The sequence below is a fragment of the Camellia sinensis genome, chromosome 13 (genome assembly GCF_055761805.1).
Source record: "Camellia sinensis isolate YWXY chromosome 13, ASM5576180v1, whole genome shotgun sequence".
Classification (NCBI taxonomy): Eukaryota; Viridiplantae; Streptophyta; class Magnoliopsida; order Ericales; family Theaceae; genus Camellia; species Camellia sinensis.
Window position 1 is genome coordinate 37,343,274 of NC_138973.1, and position 26,699 is coordinate 37,369,972.

The 26,699-nt window shown below is 33.0% G+C and overlaps 1 pseudogene across 1 annotated transcript; it reads left to right on the plus strand.

The window, feature by feature from the left end:
* The first annotated feature begins 2,408 nt into the window (after window positions 1-2,408).
* LOC114272623 (26S proteasome non-ATPase regulatory subunit 13 homolog B-like) lies at window positions 2,409-26,699 on the plus strand (annotated as a pseudogene). The gene is made up of 4 exons (XR_014348731.1): window positions 2,409-2,658; window positions 5,063-5,509; window positions 6,788-6,868; window positions 26,415-26,699. The product of XR_014348731.1 is annotated as a 26S proteasome non-ATPase regulatory subunit 13 homolog B-like (transcript).

Sequence of the window (26,699 nt, forward strand, 5' to 3'; positions counted from 1 at the left end):
TAAGCATACTGTACGTGTGATGAAATGTTACAAAAATAAATTTAAAATGGTATAGGTTAATGAAAAATCTTATCCCAAAATTCATTGGGGGCAACAACAGTTCCTACAATGGGATCCCTTCCCAGACCAGTCTGTGCCTGTAGTCGCTTAAACGTCTAGTAATCGGCTTTCAATCGCTGGTATTTTTGTTGCACCTGCTTTGCTGTATACCGAAATCCATACGGATTATGCAACTGATTTGCAAAATGATTCCAATGCGTAATTGTCCACACAATAGTACGGCCTGTTGTTTGATTTTTTTTAACTTCTTCTCTCAACATGTTTATTAATTTCATTTCAATTCTGGGAGTCCACATTTTTGTATCCTGATTCTCACCTGAATTGTTTCCATTCATCTACAAACACACAATTTATATTTAAACTACTCTGGAGTGGATACAAAAAAATAACAGAGCAAAAATCAATTACAATTATTTATGTATAAATTAATATTTATTTGAACTTGTTAAATAATGCTAGGAAAAGCAGATGGTGTGAAGGGCAACACAGAGACAAAATAAAAACCACATAAGATTAATGTTTATTTGAACTTGTTAAATAATGTTAGGAGAAGCAGATGATTTGAAGGGTAATACAGAGACAAAATAAAAACCACATAATATCAATGTTTATTTGAACTGTAGAAAAGACAAATGATTTGAAGGCCAAAACAGAGACAAAATTAAAATGACATAACATTGTCTGTAAAAAGTTTGTGAAACAAGTTTGCACAGTAAAAAAATAACCACAAACAAGCAGAAGAAGAAGAAGACCACAATAAGAAATAAGCAAGTAGAAGAAGAAGAAGCGGTCGACCCGGGGGACGACCGGCTCAGCTTCAACCGTTCAAAGAGTTCAGATAGATCAGAAACTATCTGTATACTCGTTTGGACTTCTCAGAAACCATTTTAGAAATCATTTGTACATACCAGATGATTGAAAGATATACCTACCAGATTAGTGGGAGTTGAATAGTTATCATTGGTGATGGAGTGGGTACAGTGACTGCGACTCTTTGGTAGTTGTCTGATTTGAGAATAGGTTTGACAAATTTGACCTGTGACAAAAAAAAATTGGGAATAAAATTAGGGGTGATTCAGAAAATCAATGACCTGTAAGAAAATATTTGAAATAAATTTGTGATTTATTTGACCTCGGTGTCGTCGTTGTTTGGTTGCCCGTAGAATGAATCTTCCACAACACACAAATTATAACTCACTTGATTTGTGGGAGATGATATGAGTAGGGAGTGGGTTCACAGACATAATTTATGAAATGGTCTGAGTTCACAATGAACACTACCCGTGACGAATCTCAGCCATGATCTTTGAAACAGAGAAAGACGAGTAGATCAGTTCACCTGTATATTTCTTTTTGCACGTAAACCTTTTCAGAGATGATGAACATGGAAACTTTTCAGAAAGGAAGAAGACTGAAGACATTGAAAGTGGAGAAACGAAGAAAAAAGTTACCAAACGGGAAGTCAAATTGTATTTTGAATGATATGGTGGAATTTCATTTTCAAAGTTGCATCCAAACGTGAAGCGGGAGTAATAGGGTAGAAATGTAATTTGAAAACACAACCAAACAGAGCCTTAAACTTTTAAAATTATCATTCGACTTTTTTTTTTTTTGAGAAACGTCAATTGTCATAATTATTTTTTTTTTTTTTTGTATATGAATTTAGAGGAAGGGCAAAATAGAAAACTTACATTATTTTAGTTATCGATTTTTAAAAGAAACTAATTTTGAGATAACAAAAAATAAAATAAAGGACTAATATTTTGTGATGTAAGAAGTATGTTATCTTTGGGCAAATTACATCAATAGTCTTTTACATTTTACCCTTTGTGTCATTTTGGCCTCGTTTGGGAACCCTCCATTTTAGCTAAAAAGCCAAAAAGTTACTAAATTAGTCAAAAAGCCAACAATCCATACTAAAAAGTCAAAGATTCTCTTTTCTCTCTACTTTTTGCACATCTTTTCGTAAAAAGTCAAAAGGTTATTCCAAACATACTAGTTTTTTTAAGTTCATATTTTAGCTAAATAGTCAAAAAGTTACTAAATTAGCCTGTTCCCAAACGAGTTTAATTAGTTTAACTTTGACTCTTAATTTTAAATTTTGTATCAATTTGACCAAATTAATAATATTATTAGTGTTTTTTACGAAAAATTATCACTAAATTAGTTGAGATTAACTGACTAAATTTAGTAAATTTATAATTAATTAAATCAAATTGAAATAAAATTATAAATTTATGATCAAAATCAAAACAATTAAAATTACAAAAATTAAAATAACACAAATAATAAATTAAAATAACACAAATAATTTGTCCATTATTAAAGCACAAAGAAAAGATGTATGTGTTTATACGAGAAGAGGAGAGAGGCTTTTTATACGCGAGCACACAAGCCAAAACTGGTCTCAAATTCTCTCTCTCTCTCTCATTTTGGGGTTCATCAGCAATGGCCGCTCTGCAATACCTGGATTCCCTTCGCACTACCCACCCAGAGCTCGGCGAATGGTACAATACCCTCTCGGATCTGTAGCAGCAGAAGCTATGGCACCAGCTCACTCTCAAGCTCGAACAGTTCATCGCTCTCGCCGTCTTTCAGGCACCTCTTCTTCATTGTCAATTTCTATATACATACATATATATATATATATATATGTATGTATGTATGTATGTGTTTATCAGCCGCTTTAGGCATTTGGGATTTTGGAAATTTTAGGACTTTTGTTTGTTTGATTGATTGACGACTGTGTGTGTGTTTTATTGTTTTACTCAGATTAAGGTGTGGAGATCTTTTTAGGGTTTTGGAGAATTAGGGTTTTTTTTTATATATATTTTTTCTTATGTAAGTATTGTGGAAGTACTTTAAAAATGGTTACCGGTTTTCCCTTTGATGTCTGAGAGACCAAAGTTTGAATTTTTAGTATTATTTGTTGTTATGTTTCCAAAGATGGAATAGACGTCTTAACTGGAGGATTTTTTATTTTTATTTTTGTCTATAATGAGATCTAACTTTACCCAAGTGAAACCTTTATTTGATTAGGGTCAATAGAAAATTTGGAGGCTTATGGAACTACAACTTAAAGCCTATCTTTATCATAATTTTACAGCTCAACTGGAAACAAATTTGCTGATAAGTTAAATATTAACCAATGCCGTAAGCAGTTTCACTGTCCCCCCCCCCCCCCCCCCCCCCCCCCCCCCCCCTTTTTTTTTCCCGTGCAGCTACATGTCTCCTTTCGAATGCATTAGACGAAAACTAATTTGGGAGTTCCTTGAAGTTTTATTGACCAGCAGCTGATAATAATATACTTGATCCTCTTAAAATGCTTGATCATGTATAGAGATTTAGGTAGGCGAAATTAAGATTAGATGTAATTGATGCCATACTCTTCTTGTGATCATTTGGTTTACCATTTTAGTTATGAGGAGTTGAGTTGATGGGTCGAGCATTGATTAGCATTACCTGCTGTTGTGCAATCTTTCGGAAGGAGCTGTTTGATGGGGAAATGGAACTTGTTGGATAAGGTCCTTTAAGATGAATTTTCTATTGCCTGCTAGTCAAAGGCTTGTGGACATTCTGGTGGACATTCTGATGGAGATGGTTAATTATGTAGAGAGGATGGGTACATTTTTGGTTTTAATAGATGAAGTCTTGATATTTACATACTGCATCTTGAATAGATTTTCTCATATAAAGACTAGTAGAGCACGTGGGTATGGAATGGAAGAAATCAAGATCCAAGGTACTCTATTTTTCAGGAAGGTTTAGGATGTTAGTACAAGTTGAGTAGCACATCTTGCACAATTCTAAAGTAAATCCTAAAAATACTAGTGGTTGGACTGTTTATCATTTAGTCAATGAGAGGGCTAATTTTATTTGAACTAAAACATTTATAGTTGTTACTAGTTTTAAAAAATAATGATGCAAATCCCCTGGGGTTTAGTCGGGTTTTGATTCGGACACCCCAATGCCAATAAAAAAAAATAATGATGTAAATGTCTTTCAAGAATGTATTTTTGCTTTAAAGGGCTTTCAAGTCAGTGCGTTGAATCATTAAGTTATGCGAACTGTGTAGTAAGGAATAAGCAAAAATTACTTTGTGGAAAATATATGTGCAAGGATCCTTGGTCGTTTTGTCTAACAACAAAAAAGTTGTCAAGTCACGGTGAAGTCAAGGATGCAGTTAAGTGTGAAGTCTTGCTATGATTTTTTAGCATAGTGGAGGGACTTTTTTTTCCCTTGGAAAGGTGTGTTGAGGACAAAAGCCCATTCCAATCGTTGCTATTGACAGTTTGATTAAGAGAAGACAAGTGCATGTTGATTGGTGTTATATGTGCAAATTTGATGGTGAATCAGTTAGCCATTTTCTTATTCATTGTTAGGTGGTATGAGAGTTATGGTTGATGATCTTTGGCTTGTTTGGTATTGTTTGGGTGTTTCCGAAGGAGTTGAGGTACCTCTTTTTGCTTGAAGGGAGTGCAGGTCGAGAAGAGGAGAAGGCGGGCTTGGGATAGAGGAATAGACAAAAGCTTCAATTTTGAGTTTAAAGAGATTGCATTCTTTTTTGTGTAGTTGGTTCCCAAGCTTGGTTAATTCTCTTTGAGCTAATTTTTGTAGAGGCCTTTGAATAGGCATTTTGACGTATAGCTGTTATTGCCTTTTTGTACTTGGGTTGCACCCCTTTGGCCTCCTCTTATACAATTTATACTTACCTAAAAAAAATGTTATTAACATGTATGGTTTTATAAGGTTAGATTGTTTATCACAGGCTAGTAATGAGCATGCACTGAAGTTTCTAGTTATTTCTTTGGCTTATTCTTTCTTTTTTAGTTGGATCTTTTAGTATGAATCTTGTTTTCTTTGTATGTTCCAAGGTAGCAAGCTACTTCTACATTTGTTTGTGCTTGTGTTTGATTGGGAAAACTTGTTTAAACATATCTATTCGCATTCGTATTTGTTTATTATGTACGTTTGACCCCTTTTTCTTTTTCATTACCTTCAGGCTGGTGATGCTCTCATACAATTATATTGTAATTTCATCACTGACTTTGAGACCAAGATCAATCTTCTCAAGCTTGCACATTTTGCTGTAATAGTCTATTGGCAGTACCCAGAGAAAGAAGCTTCCATTGGTTATCTTGAAGGTGTGATTGAAAAGCTTCTTGCTACTAGAGAAATGCACATTGAGGAACCAATCCTTTACATTAAGATGCAAATAGCTACCTTTCAGCTTGAGAAAGGCAGCCAAAAGGAGTGCAAGAAACTTCTAGAAGACAGGAAGAGTACGCTTGACAGCATGACTGAGATTGATCCATCTGTGTATGCCAACTATTATTGGGTTTCATCTCAATACCATGAATCTCGTCAAGAATTTGCTGAGTTTTACAAAAGTGCCCTTCTTTATTTGGCATACACATTGGTGGAGTCTCTATCAGAATCATTTAAGCTGGTAGGGATTATGTGCTGTCTTGAATTATTTTACCAAGGTTCATCATGGTGCCTTCAATGATTTCATATGCTGTCACTCACTAGGGCTATTTTGGCATGACCAATTAAGGTTAAAATTTGTTGTTATAAATGGATATTTCTAATGCACATTCTATATAATCCACACATTTTATTTTTAACTTTCTCATAAATGTTGTTATATAATCTCTTGCTATTACATAGAAAGAAAGAGAGTTTTAAATGCACATGCCGTAAACTGTCCTTTCTCTGGTATGGCAATCAATTGTGATGAAGACATGTTTTGAGAACATAAATGTAGACTTTTGTTTAATGACGAGTGAGTGTTCTTTGAAGTGAAAATAATAAGGAGATATCTTGGGTAAGAATGGAGAACAACAAAAGATAATGTAAAAGAATGTAGAGAGCAAGAGACCTAGCTAATGACGATATTGGGAGAGTGGCAAAGTGGATGATATTGCTTGCACCTTAGGACCCTATAACAGTGTCAGTGTTGCTATTTTTGTCTAAAATATAAACCTTTGATTTAGCCACTCCTGGAAATCTGAATGAGGGAAATTGGAAACCATTTAGTTTCTTGTTTGAGTCGACAAAGCCTTTTTTTGTATAATCACTCATGTGCAATAGGTATTTGAGCTCTGTATTTTTTCTATTGAATTTAGAATTATTCCCTCTAAAGAAGGTGTTGGAATATTCTAGAAATTATGGGGGAAAAAAATGTAAATGTTATGAGTTCTTCAACTCCCTGATTGAACCGGTCCCTGACATTGAATGCAGCCTTTGCATTATTTTGTGTCAACGTTTGGAGATATTTTGGTTGATTGATCACTACACATGGTTAATGGGTGACGTTGGGGTAAATGAACTTCCAGTTACATATGTGGAGGATTGATGTTTAGGTTATACATAAATTCAAGTGGTGTTCAACAGTAACTGAAAGAATACTGCCTTTTAGTCTGTCTTTTGTATGATGTATGAATTTTGTTTTATCTTCTATTTTTCATAAATGAATCATTAAATGTGGATTCTTGGATTTTTTCAAACAAAATATCAATTCGATTTGAGTTCACATTGCTATTTGACTCAGTACAGAGACGTGATAAACATTTCTTATGAGAGAAGTGTGATTCAATATAAAATCAATTGGTTATTGTAGATGAGTTTTTTAATCTTTCCTTGAGAAATCGCATGCATGATTTGCTGAGCTCCACATTGTTCCATCGGCAATTTTTACTTTCTAATACTTTCTATCTTATTTTAGGATTTGGCATTTGATTTGTCCCTTGCTGCATTGCTCAGAGAAAACATATACAACTTTGGGGAACTACTTGCACATCCAATTGTAAGTTTATTTTTCACTGTATTCATACTTTTGCATTTCTCTCTCCCTGTTATTTTGCTTTTATTAGTTGTCATGACACGTGATGGCTTAAGCTACTCAAATATTGAGTGCATTGTTTCTGTTTAAATATATTTCTTCACCAACATGTGAAGTCTGCTGAGTGACTTGATTCTCAATTTTTTATTTAACGATGCGCTCAATGTGGTTGAACTTCTATTGTGACTGTGATTGGCTGGGGATGAGACTTAGGTAACATCTGGTCAGGTTGAAAAACTTCACATGCCCTAGATTTGGCAACTTTTATATAGAATTATAATATGGAGGATTCAAGACAACTTCCAACTGTAGATGAATTTCCATAGTATGTTGTTATTACAGTGAAGATTGGATGCTTCAATGGTTATAGCTAGTGCTGCTGTGTCCCTTTGTTATGCCATGGTATCTAGGATCCTTTTTGAGTCAAGACTAATCTCCACAACTGCATGCAATCACCCAGAAACCACATGCATTTGGCAAAACTAAATAGACTCGAATCTGGACTTAAGGAGAAGCAAGCAATGCCTTGGAGAATCTAACCAAGAATAGGTTTCCTTTTTAATTGTAATTATGTAATGATGGAGAGGGTTGAGCCGGATATTAAAACCCCGGGCTTTGTCTTTTTATTTGGAATTGATATTGGCGTAGGTTTAGAATGAATCGGGATTGATGCATCTTTCTTTGGTAGTTTTTAGATTCGTTTTGAGTTATATGTGAGAATATAACTCAAAAGGTATTATTTTGGTTGTTACCATAGGATTGGATTCCGAGAACTTAAATTCTTTTTGAGATATGGTCAACTCGAATATGCTAGTATCAGTACTCTAGGAACTTCGTTACATTCTGATAATTTTCTCCCAATTATGGTTAATTTTTATCCATGTTTAGAATCAAATTATGAAAGAGATTGTTGCTTAATATAATTGTGCATTCATTATGCAATATATGTAGCCCACAATGTGCATCTAGAAAGGTTGTGGCTGAGATACAGTGTTGAGTTTAGTCTAAAGTGTCCGAAAGAAAAATGACGACAAGCATGTGCTTGGAAAGGCCAAGCATTTAAATATGCCAACATGAAATTACCATTTGTTTAACCACTGCACTTGTCGCAAGTGGTACTGAGAGTTTGGGACAGTGTAACACCACGACCGTTAGGTTGGGAGATCAGCCCTTCATCGCCTTCCTGTGAAAGGCATTAAAAAAAAAAAAGAAAGAAGGTTCAATTGCGTTAATAGTTGAATGCATTCATAGATAATATGACCTTTGGGTCAATTGGAATGAATAAGATACATTTTTTGCTGACGCAGCATCAATGGAATGAGGCATGACTGATAATATGGTGATACCTAGTAAAGACCAATTATGGCTAAATATTATATTTTTTGGAAACTTTTCAGAAAATTAGGTTACACAACGGGTAGGAATGGTTGGGCTCGAGTGGCTAGAAAGTACTATTTTTCTCTCTTCTCTCTATCTATTTCCTCTCCTCTCTTCTACTCTCTGTTTATATTCTCGAAACAAAAAAGAGCATTGAAACACTCTCATCACTCTCACCTCTCTCGACTCATCTCTCTCATTCCACAGATCTCTCTCATCCCTCACATCTCTGTTAAACCTTCCGATCGCTCTTTGATCGCGGAAGGAGGACGAAGACGAAATACAGTACACAACTCTTCACCTACCGGCACCGGAAAGTGCTCATTACCTATGAGAAGAAAAGGAATCTAAGGTAAGCCTAAAATTGCAAAACTAGGGTTTACGTTTTGTCTTTAATTTTTGTAGAAATTAGTCGATTGTGACTGTTTGGGTTTGGATTTTGCTTTCAATTGGTGTTAGGGTTTGGGATTTGCCTTTAATTTGTGATGCCTTTGCTGGTGAATAGTTATCTTGTGTATACATCTGTTATCATCTGTATACATTTGTTTGGTTTTGCTTTTAATTTGGTTTTGCTTGAATAGTAATCCAACTAGTACATCTGTTTGATGGTAAAATACACGGGTTTGAGTTCAAATCTGTCCAAAACAAGTTTTGCATGCGACCATCTTCATCAAGGTTAATTGTCAAATAGAAGTTCGAATTTTGTTGTTGCATTTTATGAAAATAAAGTGCAACTGATTCGGCATCTTCCACCCTAAGTCTCAATCTTCTAGCATTCTCAATATGATTCCTCGCATCTTGTTCATTAAATGTTAATGCCTCATATCCCCACTTCAACAACTATAGAATGAAAATTCTTAGCTACCCCAATTCCTGCTACATCATTAACTTATAGTCTCCTCTTCACCAGAGTGAACTTGATGAATTTCCAAAACCAAGGCGAAACAATGACATGCATGAGAGAATTACTTGAAATCAACTCCAAAATGCTATGGAATATGCATTCATATATGCCTTGAGTCTTAATTCTCCAATCTTAGCTCAATTCTTGCATTAGTCAACTTAGTTCTCTTGAATCCATGTGTTTAGTGACTCAATTACATCTAGAGGCTTGAATTCTTACCTTGAAGCCTTGAATTTCCACGTGTTGAAGCCTAATCTTTCAAATTCTCTTCTATTCTTCAACAATTTCTAGCAATTCTCCATGTTGAGATCTCAACATGAGAAACCCAACCTGTTAAGTTTTTTGTTTTGTTTTTTTTTTTTTTTTTGAGAACATGGGAAATATTAGATTGATAAAACAATAACAATATATAAACAAGATTCCAAATAGTCATCCCAACCAAACAACAAAATTAAAAAACAAACAACAAAAAACAAATCCGTCAAAAAAACAGTTACAATCCATGAAAAACTACCGATTTGCTTAAAGATGTGGTCTAGAAATTAAGATTGGCTTGAAAACCCACCATCCCTATCGCTGCTGCTCAACTCCACCACTACTGCTGCCAAGGAAGTATACTCACAATGGTATGAAAGAAGGCTTAAGAGAAGAGGGAACCATTGTGAGTGTCAAAAATTCATATTTTGGACATAAAAAGTTTAGATGTACACTCTAAAACTGTAGATCTATACTCTAATAGTCTAGATCTATACTCTAGTAGTCTAGATCTATACTTTAAAAGTGTAAAATAAGTTGTTGAAATGTCGCCAAAATATCGCCGAAAAACTCTCTTTTGACCTTTGCTAACCTATTAACGGGCTTTCTATTAACTTATGATGTTATTTAGGTTTGTTTTGGCAAATTATTAAAATAGTTAAAAAATCGCTACCAAAAAGTTAATTATTTGCTTATTTTTTATGTCTTTTTGTAAAAAGTTAAAAAATTAATTAAAATAATTAATTTTCAAGCAACCCTTACGGCATGGATTAGAATAAGTCTGAGTAAGACTTTCGAAAATTATTACATATTAAAACTATGCTTTGTAAAAATCAAACATAAGAATTTTTTTTTAAAAAAAATAAAAATATATTATGTATTAAAACTTCAATATTCAACTCTTTAATTACTAGGTCACTTCACTTCGTGTTAGATATCTCTCTCTCTCTCGACACGCACAACGGTTAACACAGTATCATGCACAAAGTATCATGTGCAAGCAATAAGGGCAACCATGCTTTGGAAATAATATTGTGTAATACTAATGATTCGTTGTAGTGTGAGCCCCAGTTCTTGGATAATTTGTGATAAATAATTACCAGAGATAACTGAAAAAACTAAAGGGATTTTATTTAGAGAAAATTATTAAAAAGTGCAATTTAAAGAGGATATAGGTATTAAAGTACAAATTTTTTTATATATTAAAGTAGCAATTTAATTTTTTTATTAGTTGAAACAGATCTGAAGAGTTTCATGCTTTCAGATCTACAATTCGAACTAGATTTGAACCACTCTCGTTTGACGATTTCCATCTTCTTCTTCATTAAGAGGAACAATCACTGAAGGAATCACACATCTCGCGTCATGATCTGACCAATTCTTTAGCCATCGCTGATGAAAATAGAGATCAATCGAGGTCTAGAGAGAGAGAGAGAGAGAAGTAATCAACGATGAAGAAACGCAAACACCACTCACTATTATAAGTTCCAGATTCCCTCTTTCTCTTAGAAGAAAAAATATATTCCATCATCAAAGAAAAGTAAAAAAATAATGCTATATGTACCTGTACTAACTAGTGTACTAATACATAATATGGTATAATTGTAGAGGTTTTGAATATTTATAATTTATATAATACGTGGAGTCAGTAATAATGACATAATACTGATTGATATACTAATTAATACACTAATTAATATATGTAACACATTGTAAATAAAATGCATAATGGAACTAATCAAGGCACAAATCCAGGAACTTATAATGGAAACAAGTAACTAGACTCCTATAGACATGGTAAACAAATGGACTTCTAAAGACTAGGACAAAAGCTTATTCAAATTGACTCGAACACTTGAAGTTGACTTGAACTCCTAATGCCTTCCCTTGAACTGAGTGTTCTGCTATCACTCAGTTTAGAAAGGGTTGTTCATTAGCCCCTCCAACGACTTGTCCCTCTCAAGTTGCTTATTACCGAGTAACCTTTCAACTCCCTCCCTCAAATTGTTGGATTCTCCAATGAACAAATTCCAAGTAAGCTTCGCAACTTTACAGACATAGCCAGAGTTTAGTTATGCTGTGTTTGGTCAGAGGATTTGGGACGGAATTTGAAAACGGAAAGGGAAAATATAGGTGGAATGTGAATAAAATATACTTACATTTCACATAGTTTCACACATTTTTCCTTTATTTTTTCAAATTTCTTACCAAATACAGTATTAATATATCAACAACTCAAACTTTACTTCTGCAAAAGATTAGATCAATGGTCCCATCCTTGTGGAGATCAACATGTCTACTAACCTGTTTACTACACCCATGTAAAACATGATTTTTTGAGATTTTGATTGCCGAACTACTTTTCCTATCACAGTAGATCAGAGTAGGACTATAATGATCAGGAAAAATTGTAACTTTTAATTAATGTAATTGGGCCTCAATTAAGTTTAATTAATTTTAATTAAGGCTGCAAGTTTCCTATTCATTTTAGTCTAAACTTTTGTCAATTTATTTTTTGCCCGTTCCCCATCTCGGTTTACATGCATTGATTTTTGAGCCAACCCTAAACCCTAGGGACTAATTCTCTGGGCCCATTATACGATATTAATATGATCATAGGGTCAATCCTGTTAAATTAGAAGTACTTTGCATGTTTAAAAAATAGTATGACGATCACCTTGTTTTACATGCACTTGGGCCAAAATTGACACAAGATTCAAGAGATGGACTCAGCATGCTCGATATTAGATATTTTTATGCTTTTACAATGTTATTGGTTAATTTGAATATATTCTCGTGAATTAGATATTTCAATGCATCGATTGTCTGATTGTGTGCTCACATGAGCTTGATAGCTTGAGATTTGAGAAATGGACTCTCTGAGACCGATAATTATTATTTATATGTTATTTACATATATTTTATTATTATTAGTTGATCTCGCGACTTTTGTGAAATTCTAGTACCAAAAAAAAATTATATCCGATACTATATAAATTTGTGTTAGAATTTTGGAAGTCGGTCCAACACCCCCCCCCCCCCCCCCCCGGCCAAAACAAAACAATTTGGAGACTTATTTGGAGTCCACATGGCCTAGGAGGTTGAAGCCTTTGTTTCTCTCTCCTTTGAATCATCTTTTTCCTTATCTAGTGGGTGCATTTTCTTTGACTTTTTTCTTACATCTCTTACAATACATCAAAGAGGAAATTAATGTTTTAATGGTTTAGCTAAGTACTATTATTTTTCTATAAGCCTCATTATCTCTGTTATCAGAATCTTACAATTCGCGATTCGATTCACAATTTTTGCAAAATCGATACGAATCTATAGGTGAATCTCTCTGTTATCAGAATCTTACGATTCGCGATTCGATTCGCGATTCGATTCGAATTTTTTGCAAATTCGATACGAATGTATGGGTGAATCTATTTTGGAAGTAAATCTCTAGTGAGTCGCATGATTCACAATCGATTCATGATTCAATTCACTTTTTACGATTCACATAATTTTTTAAATTATTGTGTTCGACATATTTTCAACTATTTCTTTCTCCATATTTTTAGTGAAAATGACATAACACAACTTCTAATAGTGTTTAATACCAAAATAACCAACATATATACATAATTTGTTATTATTTTAGTGATCATGAAGTTTTTAATAAAATCCAATCAGATTCATTCAGATCCAACATATTTTTAACCTTTCTTCTCATTTTTTTCTCCTTTAAAAAATCATAATATATCTTCTGAAGATGTTTAAGATTAAAGTTACACTATGAATTATCTATTGCTATTTTATTAAATTGAATATAATTGAATATTACATATGTGAGGTCAGTTATACCTTTGAAAATGTTTTAAGCTTTAAAATAAAATATTCTAAATAATTCTTTCTTATTATTTGTTCACTGTTACTTAGAAAAGTATGTATGCTTATTGTCCAAATATCAATATCGTTGTTAATTATTGTTACTTTGGAAATTGATAATTTGTCTATTTGGTTATTATCTTTATTAAGAATGGTTGATAAGAAATATCTAAAAAGAAAAAAAGTAAGATAGTGATCTTACATAAGAATTTTGTTAACTTCTTACCTATTAAACTACGTTATTATCACTCAAAATAACATTTTCATTGATTTAAGCCTAGATATTTCATATTCATAAGATATATTTAACATCTAAATGTGTAAATATATATTTTTAAGTAATTTTAAAAAAGTGACCGAATCTTTACGATTCACGATTCGATTCGGTTCAAGGTCATTTCGATTCACGATACGAATCTCGATTTGACAACTATCATTATGTCTATATAAGCCTACTTAGTTTGAATTGTATGGCTTGGATTGATTCTTTTGTTTCAAGATGAGATTTTGACGTTTAGATTACAAAATAGATTAGTAATTCATGGGGGTTAATGTCTAATTGAAGATGGGTCTTTACACTTCCATTTTAGATAGAGGAAATCAATTCCTCTCCCATTTTCAAACCCTTAGTCATGCCTTCCCTTTTTGTATGTGAATCTTTTGGAAATTCACATATTTCAAATGTGGAATGAAATAGAAAGGAAGTTTATTTTGGATTATGATGAGACTTGTGAGCAATTGGGTATTACATTGATTTTGGTATATATATAATTGGTATCTCAATCATGGATTTAATTAATGTTATTCTAGATTATGGAAATTGGAGCGCTACATCTCTCATTTATTTTTCTCCATTATTACACGTTTAAGATTTTGTATTGTTTAACCTTTGGTCACCATTGTTGCAAATGAGTGAGAGTTAGTCAGTTAGGGCCATAGATTAAACACTTTGGTGGGACAATTAGAGTGTTTTGAGTGGGCTTGAGCATTGGATTAAAGAACTTTTAGAAGAGCAACGTGGTGTTCTTGAAGCCTCGGTCTCCTGTCATCTCTCCTCTTCATTTTGGAATTTTAAAGCTTGATTTCAAGGTAGGAGTCTTCTCATTAGAAGCATGATAGGATTTACTTTTAAATTAATGGCGTGATTTTAAATATTTAAGAATTGACTTTTTTATTTTATTTTATTTATTTATTATTATTTGTATTTGTTCAAATCCATGAGATACATGTTTTATTTTATGCCTTATTGACCTACTTTTTTAGTTACAGTGGAATTCTTGGCATGAAACCTTTGAAAGTGTTCTTTTTTTTTTTTTTGAGCTTGCCTTTAAAAGTGTTCTTGTTATGTGATATTATGAACTTTGAGTATAATATTATTATATGTATCTTGAAATCATGAGAAGCATTATTTAATTAATTTAGGGTTTTTTATTCAAATATCAAAAAGCATAATATATAACATATTACAAGACTAATGGTGTTAAAAGCATGTGATTTAAATCACTTTAAATTTTTGGTAATTATTTAAAGTGTTATGAAATTAGAAAAAATGGCTTCATAGATTAACTATGGCTTAAAATAAGTTAATCTAAAAGATGGTGTGATTTAGAGTTGATTTACTATTTTTTTCCTTAATAATATCGGCACTAATTTTGCTTACTGGAGGGTAAACTGGTAATTTCATACCTTGAGGTCATTTTAGTAAATTGAACTTTAAGAGTAAATTGGAGAAGTCATGCCTTGAGGGAATTTGGGTAATTTGACAAAATTATGCCTTAGGGACATTTTGGTCTTTTCACACTTACGCTCTGTTTGTTTGGGGTGAAAACATTTTTTGAAAAATGTTTTTTTGTAATTTTTAGTGTTTGGTACAATGGAAAACGAAAGTCAACATAAAATATTTTCCATAGTAAATAGAAAACAAGTCCATATGGGGAAAAAATGTTTTCCACTTTTAAAAGACAGAAAACCTTTTCCAAACTAAAGCCTTACCAATATCACCACATGACCATTACCACTCTTACCTCCACTACCACACCACCATTACTGCGGCTACTGCCACCATTACTATCTTTATCACTGCCACCGCTAACCCATCACCATGCCACCACATCTACCTTCGTTTCATCGTATAGCGATCCTGGTTTTTCCTTCCTTTGTATACTGTATTCTGGACTTGGTTCTGTGGACTTGTTTTTGTATCATTATCACTTCTAGCCTTTACTCTTTGTATTAGGGTCTTAGGTTGTGATGGGCAGGTTTAGAACAGGTTGGTTGCACTTTGAAACCAAAAGGTGATGCCCAGATTTTGGCCTTCACGCTTGAACGGAAGTTTTAACGCTCGAGCGGGCTATTCGTTGTTGCTTATACGCTCGAGCGGGAGTTCTGATGCTCGAGCGTGTTTTTCCATCTCCCAGTACTTTACTCTGCAGTCCCTCCGCTCGAGCGGAGAGTTTGGCGCTCGAGCGGGTACCATTGCCTGCAAAACTTCTGGAAGTGTGCAATCGACGCTCGAGCGGCTCTTTTCACGCTCGAGCGTGAGTCTGTGTCTGACGCTCGAGCGGGGATTTTCACGCTCGAGCGGGGAGTCGACTACATCAGTCCGAGATTTCACTTTTTGGATCACTTTTTGACCTACTTTTCTTTCTTAACTTTTAGAAAACCGCCCCTTGAGAGTCTCTCTCTCTTTCTCTCTCTCTAAACCTGCCTTCTCTCTAAGAATTGATCTACCTAGGGTGAGTATCTAACCTTGGTCCTTTATTAAAAAGATAGAGTGAGTCAAGGGCTTTCATTCAATCTGAACGTTTGGTGGTTTGGAGCACTTCGGAATTTGGGTATTCATCTTCGTCTTCTCCATTCGGGTTATTTTCTTCGAGGTAGGGATTTCCTACTCCATCTTATAAGTTTTGTTCTAAGTTTTGGTATTTTGATATGTTGGGGGTACTTTGATAATTTTGGGAAAAACCCTAGTTGTATTAATAAATTAATTTGTATAATTAATTTAAGGAAATTGGGGAATTTGGTTTAATTCATGAAATTGAGGAATTCACTGATTAAATGGTGTAGTTGGATAACTTAAATCACTCGCCTATTTAAATGTTGATATATTTATTTCCAGTCTAGAAATAACTGTTTTGGGCTATCGGTGGAGGATAGTCGTCTTTGTTGTAGACATTGCATGTGGATTAGGGAAAATTGAAACTAATCAATTTGTTTAAGTCATAAATTTAGACTATTGAATTAATACAGAAAATACATGTATTGATTGAGCATTGCATATGCATTTTGTTTGGGAGGAGATAGGGGATGTACTCCACGGTTTAGGGGAAGATAGGGGATGGACCTCTAAACCGGATTTTGTTTGGGAGGAGATAGGGGATGGACTTCATTAGCATCACTATTATGTGTGCTTATTATATTGAAGTGTTTTTACATGTTATTGATACAGCACTACAATGTGTATCAAACGGGAAGTATGAAGTGTTTTGATATGAGCCTGAGTCTCATTTGTTTTGTTGATATTGAAAGTAATGTGAATATGATATATAGTTCACTGTTGTAAGTTTGGCCAGGTTCTGAGCCATGTTGATAATAATGGAAAGTGAAATGTGTCTTAGACATTAGTGTCATGCGATTGTATAATGATACAATTGATTATCTTGGATAACCATCTATTGAATGCTATAGCTTTATTCAATGCTTATATTTGGTTTAGTATTTTTCTACTGGGCTGTGGCTCGCCCTTTATGGGAACATCATTTTCAGGTTCAGGTGATAAGCTACCTCCAAGGACTTAGCTTGGGAGGATTTGGCTTTTGGCTTTTGAAGACTAGCTTTAGTTAATTGTATTTAATTGTTAGTACATGTAAACATTCAAGCCTAGGGCTTTACTTGTATTTGAGTCAGAACTCATAATTTTGTGTCCAAGAGTTGGCTTGGAAAGATGTTAGCCCGTAGGGCATTTAATTTGATGTTACATGTAATGCTTTTATTTAGTAATACTCTAATGAATGAATTAATGAATTGTTTTCTTTAAATATTGCATGTCAATGATATATATATAATGGGTTTATTTTGAGGGCGTTACACATCGCCACAACCATCAAACATAGAAAATTATTTTTTCTAGAAAATATTTTCTGGAAATAGTTTTTCGTAGAAAATATTTTTCATTTGAAAATGTTTTCTGCCTAAACAAACGGAGCGTTAGTATATTACAATTGAAAAATGCTTGGGAGCACTAATTAGTGCTCCCACCAATTAGGTGGCAGTGGGTCCCGCCATTAATGATGTGATGTTTTGGTCTTGGAGTTGTGTTTTTTTTTTTTTTTTTTTTTTACTTTTTTAATGCATTAGTGCTATTAGTGATGATGTTTTTAGTGGGATGAATCATTGTTGTATTACAATTATAGCCATAGGGGCAAAGTGGTAAAATTGGCTAGAAAGAGTATTGTTGAGAAAAAATGGATGTGTTAAAAATCATTGTAAGTGTGAAAAAGTGAAACCTTACTAAGTATTTATCATACTTGGTTCATTTTCAAGCGTGTCCTAGTTTAGGGTTGTTCTGCTGTTGTTGATTTTCGGGTTTGTCCCTGTAGTATTGATTTTGCAAGCTTGGATCAGGTTATAGGTATAATATTCTGATCTAGTATGCTTGAGGAGATAGTGAGCAGATAGTGGATCAACTATCTACAAGTTAGAATCTTAGATATTGTGTAGTTGGGAGGAGTAGTACCCTTTATGAAGAGGGTTGTGTGGATTTTCTAACAAGTAGCTCGGAGGGAGTCTGAGGCATGATCAGGATAAGACCTAGTATGTATTTATTTACGGCTTGGATACTATATGTGTTGGTGAGATTGGGTTTATTATCCTGTTGGCAAATTATTGATGCCTTGTTAGTGGCTATTGATTTCAGATTATTTCTTTTATTTAATTATAAGGTGTGAGTTTATTAAATAAAATGTACTTAATGAGACTGTGTAAAAGAATTTGAATAAGACGTGTGTTGCATTATATACCCTATCACTTCACTTACATGCTTAATAATGTAGATATGAGCTTACTGTCGAGTGATGGTCATTACTCCCCTCCCTACATTGTGTCGGTACTGATAGACACCCATAGGTACAGGTCTCAAGATTTAGTTTATTTTGTATAGCTTAGACCCTAGGTTAATTGGGTATGCGTGCTTTTATACCCTATTGTCAAATTATTTGTATTAGTTATCATGGATCTGTAACTTAAACATTTTATCTATTATATTATGTAGTATTTCATTTTATGTGCCAATGAGATTGACTTATGTAATTAAGTGTTTCACATGTTTTTCAAAAAACATTTAGGTGGTGTTTGGCAAGATGTGGGTTTGGGTTTTTTTTTTTTATCTTTTCCACTAAAAGACAGTTTTTGCAAAACCAAAAAAAACCAATCCAAACAAAATATCACATCCAACCCCATAATCATTTCACTTTTTCTCTTACAAACATCACATCTAACCATAAAAAAACCCAACTATCTTCCCAAACACCAAAAAAAATTTCTTTAATAATATCCTACAACTAAAAAAACCTATATAAAAACCTACTTCCCAAACACCCACTTAACTATTATTTCTAAAAATAATGTAGACTAAAGGCAAGTCGGTCCATAAATCGCTTCTTTTAGGTGTGTAAAAAAAAAATCGATGGAATCAGTAAACCGGTCCAATCCCATCTAAACCGCTAGTTTGGTCTGATTTTTATCAGTTTCAGTTTTGGTTCTAGTTCTGAAAATGGTGGAACTGTTCAAATTGGTCTGAGTACGGGTTCCAACGCTTTGATTACGATTTCGAACCTAATCGGATCGTGAGATATTTGTTTATTATTTTTTTTATATGTTTATATGTAAAAAAATAAAATATAAAGAATCTCTTACAAGATTTGAATTTTAAAATGTACTATTATTGTATAATGTTCTACCATTACAGATCAATTTTACTTTGTTTATTTTGAAGATGAGATGAAGTTCTAAGCAAAACCCTTTCACTATGAAGCAAAATATAAGTAATTTAACCAAGTTGACATAACCATATTCCAAACTGTAACCTTTGTAATCCCGAATCTTTCCTAGTTTGGTTTCATTTAACTACATTTTAAAATGTACTACTATTGTATATTGTTCTACTGTTAGAGTTCAATTTTACTTTGTTTATTTTGAAGATGAGATGAAGTTCTAAGCAAAACCCTTTTTCTATGAAGCAAAATATAAGTAGATACTATGAATTGAAGGAAGATTAGTATAGAATGTTTACAAGAAACTAAGTCGGTAGGTAATAATAATAAAGCAAGGGGTACAGAAATAGACGTAGAAATGTTGTATGAATAACTGTAGTTAAACATCTTAAATATAAGGTAGTAACAGACACAATAGAATAATGCTAATTAAGCTTGTATTTGGGGAAAGCATAATTGATGTGATTAGATGAAGTTCTAAACGAAACCTTTATTTTATGCCGCAAAATATAAGCAAACACTAAGTTATGTACTGTATTTGTGAACAAGAAGAAACTCGTAATTTTGTTGTTTTCATAGAACATACTACTAGAAAGCATGGATACGGATACGAGGTACGGATATGGGTATGGCTAGGATACGTTTGTAAAAAATAAAAAATAAATAAATTATTAGCAAAGTTACACATAAGCTCAAGAATGTTAAGAAAACACGATAACTTTATAATGCAAAATACTAATATTTAAGAATTAGGTATTAATTTAAGGCAGTAGCTAGTTTAGTTTTTAAATTTTCAATAGGTCTTGCAAATATTTCATTTCAATATTAAGTCTAATATGTTGATATTATAATATCAAAACAATCCACAACTTGACCTTATATTTTTTCCTTTTGCACTAATCAAAAATATTCTATGCAAGTTTATTTGCTTATTTATTTATTGATATTTAATTTTACTATTGTTATATTATCTTATTAAGCCTTACTTCTATATAGTTATAGGGGACATGAATGATACAATGAAGATATGTCAATTTGATGAATTTTATTACTTTAGCTTACTATGTTATTTTTATAAAAGAATTAAGCAAAGGATTGTAAAAATATTCTATTTATCCTCGCAATTATATTATTTTATGAGTTTATGCAAGAAATGATGAAATGATACAATTCTAATTTCGTAAAAGGAGTAATATGTGACTTGGGACATTTGATACTTCAAAATTAATTAAGAAGTATCCGATAATATATGACTTGGAGTATCCGATACTTCAAAACTAAGTATCCGGTACTTCAAAATTAATTAAGAAGTATCCGATACTTTTAATAAGTATTTGATACGTATCCGTAAGTTTTGATTTTCATAGAACATACATATATGAAGTTTTGTTTTCAAATGCATTTTTCTTCTCTTTTCAGAAATGAAGAAACTTGAAAAAACCAAGAAGAAGAAAATGGCAAAGAAGAAGGATCTGATGATGAATAAAGACCAGCAACATTTTGAATCATCTTGATCGCATTCATCTCAGGAGCAGCAACATGTTGAATCTTGCTCTCAGCATAACCATGGTGAATCCTCCACCTCACATATTAGGAGATCCTTCATAGATGTTTTATGCAATAAACACTCTATTCCACAACCACTATCCCAGCAAGTCCAAGTTAAATCTGCTACACTGAAATATGTGGTTCTAGATCAGGGGCAATATTTTTCCAGTGGGTGTACTTCGTTTGCGGAGGATTTGGTGAATGAACAAGGCAAGATGTTTGAAATAAGTATTGGCCATTTTAAAAATGCTATGGATGCCAAGGCTCAATTTTATGAATTAAAGACTTTAAATAATGAACGCATCATAGACGTTCATTTTCTGCAAGGATCTGATATTATTATGGAAAAGATTGGAGATAATTTGGAGACATGGGCCAACAATTATTATTGCACATGGAGTCAAAGGGGTAGCTGGTGGCATTTCATTGAAGATCATTTTATTGAATTGTTTAGGTAAATATTAATTTGGCTATTTTGTTTATGTTTAAATTGATTAATTATTATTGTTTATTACTTAATGTTTTTCTCTTTGTCACAGGGATGTTATCTTTGGACTCCAGTATTTGTATGCTGGAACCCTTCTATGATTCTTGACGATAGAAACGCTGCTTTCTAACCTCCCACAATAGTAGGACACAGAAGGGTTCTTAGCGTACAAATACTGGAGTCCAAAGATAACATCACTGTGACAAAGAGAAAAACATTAAGTAATAAACAATAATAATTAATCAATTTAAACATAAACAAAATAGCTAAATTAATATTTACCTAAATAATTAAATAAAATGATCTTTAATGAAGTGCCACCAGCCACCCCTTTGTCTCCATGTCTCCAAATTATCTCCAATATTTTCCATAATAATATCATATCCTTGTAGAAAATGAACGTCTATGATACGTTCATTTTTTAAAGTCTTTAATTCATAAAATTGAGCATTGACATCCATAGCATTTTTAAAATGGCCAATACTTATTTCAAACATCTTGCCTTGTTCATTCACCAAATCCTCCGCAAACGAAGTACATCCGCTAGAAAAATATTGCCCCTGATCCAGAACCACATATTTCAATGTAGCATATTTAACTTGGACTTGTTGGGGTAGTGGCGGTGGAATGGAGTGTTTATTGCATAAAACATCTATGAAGGATCTCCTAGTATGTGAGGTGGAGGATTCACCATGGTCATGCTGAGAGCAAGATTCAACATGTTGCTGCTCCTGCGATGAAGATGATTCAAAATGTTGTTGGTCTTTATTCATTATCAGATCCTTCTTCTTTGCCATTTTGTTCTTCTTGGTTTTTTCAAGTTTCTTCATTTTTGAAAAGAGAAAAAAAAATGCATTTGAAAACAAAACTTCATATATGTATGTTCTATGAAAATCAAAACTTACGAATACTTATTAATTAATTTTGAAGTATCAAATGCTCCAAGTCACATATTACTCCTTTTACGAAATTAGAATTGTATCATTTCTTGCATAACTTCATAAAATAATATAATTGCGAGGATAAATAGAATATTTTTATAATATTTTGTTTAGTTTTTTTTATAAAAATAGCATAGTAAGCTAAAGTAATAGAATTCATTAAGTTGACATGTCTTCATTGTATCATTCATGTCCCCTATAACTATATAGAAGTAAGGATTAATAAGATAATTTAACAGTAGTAAAATTAAATATCAATAAATAAATAAGCAAATAAACTTGTATAGAATATTTTTGACTAGTGCAAAAGGAAAAAGTATAGGGTCAAGTTGTGGATTGTTTTGATATTATAATATCAACATATTAGATATTGAAATGAAATATTTGCAAGACCTATTGAAAATTAAAAAACTAAACTAGCTACTGCCTTAAAGTAATACCTAATTCTCAAAGATTAGTATTTTGCATTATAAAGTTACTGTGATTTCTCAACATTCTTGAGCTTATGTGTAACTCTGCTAATAATTTTTTCCAAACGTATCCTAGCTATACCCGTATCTTACTTTTTTAGATTTTGCTGTATCGCCGTATCCGTGCTTTCTAGTAGTATGTTCTATGAAAACAACAAAATTACGGGTTTCTTCTTGTTCACAAATACAGTACATAACTTAATATTTGCTTATATTTTGCGGCATAAAAAAAAGGTTTCGTTTAGAACTTCATCTAATCACATCAATTATGCTTTCCCCAAATACAAGGTTAATTAGCATTATTCTATTGTGACTGTTACTACCTTATATTTAAGATGTTTAACTACAGTTATTCATACACCATTTCTACGTCTATCTTTACCAATATAGTAAATTTTATACATAGTATTTCTGTACCCCTTGCTTTATTATTATTACCTACCGACTTAGTTTCTTGTAAACATTCTATACTAATCTTCCTTCAATTCATAGTATCTACTTATATTTTGCTTCATAGAAAAAGGGTTTTGCTTAGAACTTCATCTCATCATCAAAATAAACAAAGTAAAATTGAACTCTAACAGTAGAACAATATACAATAATAGTACATTTTAAAATATAATTAAATGAAACCAAACTAGGAAAGATTCGGGATTACAAAGGTTTTGGAATATGGTTATGTCAACTTGGTTAAATTACTTATATTTTGCTTCATAGTGAAAGGGTTTTGCTTAGAAATTCATCTCATCTTCAAAACAAACAAAGTAAAATTGAACAGTAGAAAATTATACAATAATAGTACATTTTAAAATGTAGTTAAATGAAACCAAACTAGGAAGGATTTGGGATTACAAAGGTCACAGTTTGGAATATGGTTATGTCAACTAGGTTAAATTGTTACATTTATTATTATTTTTATTATTGTGCCAGTATTCTTTTCTTTTCTTTTTTTCTTGTGAGCTAGGCAAAAAAAAAAAAAATCATTTTCAACTAAAAAGTAACAAAAACTCTAAGTAGCTTTATTTTTACATGATAATCACAAATGCCTTTATTTAAAACAATAAATCAACCTACATTAATGCGGTTGAATAAAAAATCAACAGAAGAGAACAAGAAAACAGGCTGCAATAACAAAACCAAAAAAACTTATTTGAAGCAATAGCACTTGGAGCGACGGGGTTGCAGAGTTATAGAGTAAAGAGAGAGAAGAAAAACAATCCCGCTAGGTAGCTCGAATCCATGTGGCTTGAATGGCCCAATTTCTTTGTACAACCCCATTTCTTTGTACAGCCCATCTCTGTTCACCCACACATTTCATTCCAAACATTAAAAAAAAAAAAAAAAAAAAAAAAAAAAAATTGTGGAGAGAGGAGACCGACTCGATAACCTAGCTGTGTGCTGCTGACCAGGCTGCTTCTGCTGCTGTGTGTGCCGCAAGGGTGCTGCCGCTGCTGCTGATGGGTGTGATTGCAAGTAATGGATTGATTTTTAGTTAACAAGCTTTGTATGATCTAAAATTAGTTGGTTTTGTTTTTAATTTAGGTTTCACATTGGGTGATTAAGAATTAGTGTTTTGATTTGATTAACTCTTTCTGTTTGGTAGCTCAGAAAAAAATTAACTCTTTCTCTATCTTCTTTGGCATCTCTCTTCATGCATCTCCTTGTTCTTTTTTTCTTTTTTTTTTAATATTTATTTTTGGCTAATTAGCCCTAATTTTGGTTCTTCATCTATGTTTCAACACTTCAACTGGTTTAGTTCCCTATGTCATCTCTTGTTATAGTGCTAATTATGCTAAACTTCTTGTTGCAAAATGCTGATTATGATAATTTTCTGTTGCTATAGTGCTAATTTTCAGTCTCAAATAGAAGTGTAAAAATAAACTTGTAAAGAAATGAAGAATTATAGAAAAATTGTGAAACTTAAATTGAGTTTCTTTGTGTTGTTCTTGTTGTTTTGAACAATTTGTATTGTTCTTGTTTGTTTCCTTATAATGTTGGTTGTTGTGTGATAAGAATGGTGGAGGCCTTCAGTGTTTTGTCCACTAACTCTCCGAATGTCTGTTCTATTTCACTTTGAAGCTACAATGGATATTGATTCAAACAATAATTCATTCAATGGGAGTGAGGAAGTTGAAGAACAGGATAACAATCTTTCATTTAATGAGAGTGGTGAAGTTGAAGAATCGAAGAGGGGGATGTATTTTACCTCAAAGCAAGAAGTGTATGCATTTCATGCAAAATATGCGAAACACCTTGGATTTGCTATAGCTTATAGAACACAAAATTTAACAAGTGATGGGGAAGTAAAGTACTTTGGAATTAAATGTACTTGGGATCAAAACAGAACAAAAAGATCAGAAGTAAATCCCCTAGAACCATCTTTCTCATCAAAAGTTGATTGTAAAGCAAGGGTAAAGGATGGAAGATATAAGTTAACCATAGTTGTGCTTGAACACACTCATGATTTGATTCCTAGTGACTCACGGCATTTTACAATGAATAAGAGGATTCTTACTCTGGTGAAGAGGAGATTAGAAGGTAACGATGTAGGACTCACGGCATTTTACAATGAATAAGAGGATTCTTACTCTGGTGAAGAGGAGATTAGAAGGTAACGATGTAGCAGGAATTGGGGTAGCTAATAATTTTCATTCTATAGTTGTTGAAGTGGGGATATGGGGCATTAACATTTAAAGAACAAAATGCGAGGAATCATATTGAGAATGCTAGAAGATTGAGACTTAAGGTGGAAGATGCCGAATCAGTTGCACTTTATTTTCACAAAATGCAACAACAAAATTCGAACTTCTATTTGACAATTAACCTTGATGAAGATGGTCGCATGCAAAACTTGTTTTGGACATATTTAAACTCAAACCCGTGTATTTCACCACCAAACAGATGTACTAGTTGGATAACTATTCAAGCAAAACCAAATTAAAGGCAAAACCAAACAAATGTATACAGATGATAACAGATGTATACACAAGGTAACTATTCACCAGCAAACACATCACAAATTAAAGGCAAATCCCAAACCCTAACACCAATTGAAAGCAAAATCCAAACCCAAATAGTCACAATTGACTAATTTCTATAAAAATTAAAGACAAAACGTAAACCCTAGTTTTGCAATTTTAGGATTACCTCAGATTCCTTTTCTTCTCGTAGGTAATGAGCACTTTCCGGCGCCGGTAGGTGAGGAGTTGTTATGTACTGTATTTCGTCTTCGTCCTCCTTCCGCGATCAGCGAGCGATCAGAAGGTTTAACAGAGATGAGAGAGATCTGTGGAATGAGTCGAGAGAGGTGACAGTGATGAGAGTGTTTCAATGCTCTTTTTTGTTTCGAGAATATAAACAGAGAGGAGAGGAAATAGATAGACAGGAAAGAGAAAAATAGTACTTTCTAGCCACTCGAGCCCAACCATTCCTACCCGTTGCATAACCTAATTTTTTGAAAAGTTTCCAAAAAATATAATATTTAGCCATAATTGCTCTTTTCTAGGTATCACCATATTATCAGTCATGCCTCATTCCATTGATGCTGCGTCAGCAAAAAATGTATCTTATTCATTCCAATTGACCCAAAGGTCATATTATCTATGAATGCATTCAACTCTTAACGCAATTGAACCTTTTTTCTTCTTTTTTTTTAATGCCTTTCATAGGAAGGCGATGAAGGGCTGATCTCCCAACCTAACGGTCGTGGTGTTACACTGTCCCAAACTCTCAGTACCACTTGCGACAAGTGCAGTGGTTAAACAAATGGTAATTTCATGTTGGCATATTTAAATGCTTGGCCTTTCCAAGCACATGCTTGTTGTCATTTTTCTTTCAGACACTTTAGACTAGACTCAACACCGTATCTCAACCACAACCTTTCTAGATGCACATTGTGGGCTACATATATTGCATAATGAATGCACAATTATATTAAGCAACAATCTCTTTCA